This window comes from Rutidosis leptorrhynchoides, chromosome 4 (assembly GCF_046630445.1).
Source record: "Rutidosis leptorrhynchoides isolate AG116_Rl617_1_P2 chromosome 4, CSIRO_AGI_Rlap_v1, whole genome shotgun sequence".
Taxonomy (NCBI): Eukaryota; Viridiplantae; Streptophyta; class Magnoliopsida; order Asterales; family Asteraceae; genus Rutidosis; species Rutidosis leptorrhynchoides.
Genome location: NC_092336.1, coordinates 438,007,796 through 438,013,613, shown reverse-complemented (window position 1 = coordinate 438,013,613; position 5,818 = coordinate 438,007,796).

Sequence of the window (5,818 nt, the reverse complement as noted above, 5' to 3'; positions counted from 1 at the left end):
GATAGAAAAGAGGACTCTGATGGTGTCAATTTTTTCCACTGGTGAGAAGCTTTCTGAATAGTCAATCTCGTATGTCTGGGCATACCCCTTTGCAACTAGTCGAGCTTTATATCTTTCAATGGTTCTATCTGAAAGGACCCATCCTAATCCATCCGGACAAAGTCCACATTGATTACAAACGATTCACAATAGTTGGTTACATCACGAGGTACTTGACCTCTATATGATACATTTTACAAACATTGCATTCGTTTTGAAAAGACAAACTTCATTACATCGAAAATTGACGATATGCATACCATTTCATAACATATCTAATTATAATTATCTAAATAATAATCTTGATGAACTCGACGACTCGAATGCAACGTCTTTTGAAATATGTCATGAATGACTCCAAGTAATATCTTTAAAGTGAGCAAATGCACAGCGGAAGATTTCTTTCATACCTGAGAATAAACATGCTTTAAAGTGTCAACCAAAAGGTTGGTGAGTTCATTAGTTTACATAAATAATTATTTCATAAATTTAATAGACCACAAGGTTTCATATTTCCATTTCTCATAAACATACGTCCCATGCATAGAGACAAAAAAATATCATTCATATGGATTGAATACCTGGTAACCGACATTCACAATATGCATATAAGAATATCCCCATCATTCCGGGATCCTCCTTCGAACATGATATAAATTTTGAAGTACTAAAGCATCCGGTACTTTGGATGGGGCTTGTTGCGCCCGATAGATCTATCTTTAGAGTTCGCGTCAATTAGGGTGTCTGTTCCCTAATTCTTAGATTACCAGACTTAATAAAAAGGGGCATATTCGATTTCGATAATTCAACCATAGAATGTAGTTTCGATTACTTGTGTCTATTGCGTCAAACATATATAAAAGCAGCGCATGTATTCTCAGTCCCAAAAATATATATTGCAAAAGCATTTAAAAAGAGAGCAAATGAAACTCACGCATATAAATATTGTAAAACAGTTAATAAAGCATTTGCATGTATTCTCAGCCCAAAAACGTAAAGAGTAAAAAGGGCAAATGAAACTCACCTAATGTATTTTGTAGTAAAAATACATATAACAACTTTTAACAAGTGTAGGGTTGGCCTCGGATTCACGAACCTATATCATTTGTATATTTACATTAAAACATATAATCATAACTGAACAAAATTACTTATAATACCTTTAGTTTATATATTATGTATGTTTAATTTATGTATATATTTATAATAGATAATATTTATATTATTAATATCTATATTTATATACATACATGTCTAATGTTATATTTAAAATCGATAGTTTGTTATTTGTAGGAATTTAAATAATAATAATTTTGATAGATATAATTATGTGAAATTTAAATAAAATTACAATATATATATATAACAAGTATATTTTATGTACAAGATATTTATTTGTTTTAAAATGAGAGTTTTGATAATCATAAGGTTTTACTAATAATACTAATAATAACCTTATTAATAAAAATACTACTAATGATATTGCTAATACTGATACTTATAATGATAATAATGATGGGAATCTTATTAATAATGGTACTGTTGATAATCATATTACCTAACAATAGTTCTTAGTTTGGTAATAATATAGGTAGTAACAGTAATAGTCATAGTTGTAGCTAGGGTTGTGATAATAATAATAATAATAATAATAATAAGTGGTAACTAATACTTATATCCATTCCACGATAATAATAATGATAATACTTTTAATACTAAGTGATATTACCTAATAATAACTAAAATAATAATGATAAAAATCACAATAATAATATTAATATAACAATAACAATAATTAATAATACTCTTAATATCAAATATAATTCTAATAACATTTATGATGTTTATAATTAAGATGATAATAATAATAATTATAATAATAGTAATAATAATATTAATATTAATTTTTGTAGTGATAATAATAATAATAACACCAATGATAGTAATAAAAATGATTATTCATAATAATAATAACAATAATAATCATATTAATAATAATAATAACAATTAACATTAATAAGTAATAATAATATTGGAAAGAAAAAAAAAATAAATAAACAAAAGGAGACTACCTCATTCAAAGGATGAAGTCCTAAAAAAATGCAAACAGCCCATGCCTGGGCTCGAACCCCCGACCTCTCGTATACCCGCATCAATCCTTAACCATTTAGGCTACTGCCCATTTTCTGATAATCATTCCTACGCTAAAAATTATAACCCGTTTTCTGTTATATCATCTTCTTCTTCTTCTTCTTCACTCATAACCCAAATACCCAGAGGTCGATTCCTTCAACAATTTAAGTTTATGTATTTGTAATTTACATTTCCAAAGTAGCTAATCTATTTTAAAGATTTGCTTTCATCAGAATCAAGGGTAAAGTAAAAAAAAAAAAAATAATAAGCTAATGAACACGTTTTAAAATCAAAATCAATATCGACTCAGAACCAATCCCATATCATATCCGTGAATTACATAATCAATTTAGGACTTAATAGCATCATACAACCACTCACTGCTGATTAATTAGTTTAAAAGAAAAAAAATAATAAAAATGGAGCAGAACCTGCTGCTGCTACTCGTCGGTATAAAAAAAAAATTATGATCTTGAGTTCGAAAAAGTTCTAAACCAAGACCTCTACACGAAAATGGTTTTAAATCAAACATATAAGCTTTCTGTAACTTCAATTGGATCCAAAACATTTATATGAACTCGAATTTTTGCCAAGAACATCCTGTTTGACTTTTGGAACTAGAACTTTGACTCTGAAATTCAAACTCGTTAATAGGAATTGAGATTGGATACTTTACAGATAGTTTAAGTAAAGCATTCCTAACATCTCTGCATTGATGGATTTTGAAATTAAATTCGTATTTGGGTTTTTGCCAAAAAGTGACACGAACAGGAGTTAACGAGTTCTTTATTTATTATTTTTATTTTTTTTATTTTTTTTAAACACCAAATTGAATTAGCTGTAAATGATAGGAAAGATATCAAAAGGGTTTTATGTCCAAAGGCATGAATCATTCAGTTGGTTTATAGTCAAAAAGACTCGACAGGATTTTTTTATCGGGTACAATTAAATAGATAAAAAAAGATATTAAAGTTCTGCTATTTTGTTTCAACAATATGTATGATTGATTGGGATGGAAACGTTTTTGAAGGTATATACAAAATTTATATACAGTTGTTGATAGCTATGTGAAACTGAATGAATTCCAAATTGTACAAGTGATCTTAACCTATTATTATTAATAATCAATAATTAATAATTATAATTCACATTAATAAAATCTAAATAAAATAGTAATAAGTATTAATAATAATATTGTTATTGACTATTAAAACGATGAATATAATATTATTCATAATAAAAATTTGTATTATTTATAATAATAATGATAACTATGATAATCATAAAGATTTCTAATAATAATGCTAATAATAACTACAATAATAATAATAATACTTGTACATACCAAATTTCATATAGGTATATGTATTAGAATAATAATATTAATAATAAAAATATTAATATTAACATTTATAATGAAAGTAATGTTAATAATATAACTTTTATATTTAAACTTGTATCACATTTTAATATATTAATATTACAATTTATTAATTATGTATTTTTTTAATGGTTATATCATATGTTACATGATAACCTTTATTACAATATATTAATTATTGATAGTAATCCTATATATAGATAATAATATCATATATATATATATATATATATATATATATATATATATATATATATATATATATATATATATATATATATATATATATATATATATATATATATATATATATATATATATATATATATATATATATATATATATATATTACATATTTGTTATACACAATTGTTCGTGAATCGTCGGGAGTAGTCAAAGGTCATTCGAATGTACGAAAATAGTTCAAAGATTTTGAGACACAACATAACAGACTTTGCTTATCGTATCGGAATCATAATTAGATTAGGTTTAAATTTGGTCAGAAATTCCCGGGTCATCACAGTACCTACCCGTTAAAGAAATTCGTCCCGAAATTTGAGTGAGGTCGTCATGGCTAACATTAAATATGTTTTCCTGACGAATATGAGCTGATAAATAGAGTTTTGTCATTATTGAATAATACAGATAAAATACTTCGATTATTCGAAGAGCACGAATGAAGCTATCACCAAAGAGTGAAATAGGAAAGTAAAGATTCATCTTAACTCTTGACAGAGTCAGGGTTGAATTTAGAAAATAAGGTTCGTCTTAACTTTTGACGTCGTCTTGATTGAATTCTGGAATTCAAAAGATTTAAAAGAAAATCTTGGAAATCTATAAGATCTGATTCTTCGGGATTTATGGAAATTAATATCTCTTTAATTAAATACGGTGATCTGCCCCGATTACTACGTCTGATATTTCCTTTATAAATTTACCTTTTCCGTTCCATTTGTTTTCACCACTTCTATACTCAATTCCCAAATTCAAAAGATCGTGAAAATGCTTAATCCAGTTCTGATCCTTGTCCTTATCCTGATTATCACAACCATCATTCTCCTTTTCCAACTTCCAACGGAGGAATCCGTTTATTTCTACTATGCTTTAGGGATTATTGTATTTATAATCCTCCCAACTTCTAGTGAAGCGAGTAACGATCCAGAATTCGTAAATATGGAATTTCGAATAAACATCGTGTTCTAAATAAGAACTAATGTATTAGCACGATTTGATTTATCAAATTACCAGAATCACTGAGAATAGAACTATCAAGAATATATTTTCTTGATATGTTCAGAAGTTAATTTAAATAAAAGAGTTATGTAACATGGCACGTGATGACGGTATGATCTGTGAATCATCACGTTCCATTAGAAACTCAGCATGACTTACTATAATATAATCACGTTGATCAAGTGTCATTATATTATACTAACTCATGCATCAGTTCCCAACATTACTTCAATAACATTCATATTTTTAAGCTCGAAAGTTTACAGAATATAGAAACTACAGTTTCTATACGATGTAATACTGATAGCACGAAGAGATTAATGATTTTAGATAAGAATAGTTATAGAAATATATCCAGAAATATGGAGGATATTTATAATGAGAGATACGATGATATCTTGGAATTTCTATTATCGATGGTTGATGAAGAAGATTTATCCGTAAGGGTTTAGATTCGGAAGCAAGGTATTCACTAAAGATTTCATCAGAAACAGAATCATTTTGATTCTTTGAAGTCAAACTTATTCTTTGTGATTTGTCCACGGCTTCCTTCATAGCTTCGCATAATCTGCTTTTCGATACTAAATTTTCTATTGAATGTTTCCAATATAATGATACACAGGAGGCACGAAGAGGTATATAATTTCGAACGAGAATATTTATGAAAATATCCTCAGAAATATCGAAGATATTGATGATGATATTTTTGGAATTTCTAAGTTCGATGGTCGATGGAGAAAGATTTTCCGCAAGATTTTAACATGACTTCAGAGCAAGATATTCTCTAAAGATTTCAACGGATCCAGGATTATCTGGATTCTTTGAATATAGGGTATGGTCCTGGTTTTTGGCCTTGGTCTCCTTCATGGGTAGCTCAATCTGTTTTTCAATACCCAATTTTCTATCGAGCGTTCCCAACACTCCTTTCTTTATCATCAACTTTTGGTTGTTTAGACCATCTACCATTTTTATGTTTCCTCTGCATTTAATGCTACGATATCTGAATCATCGGTTATCATTCCGAAGTGGTTT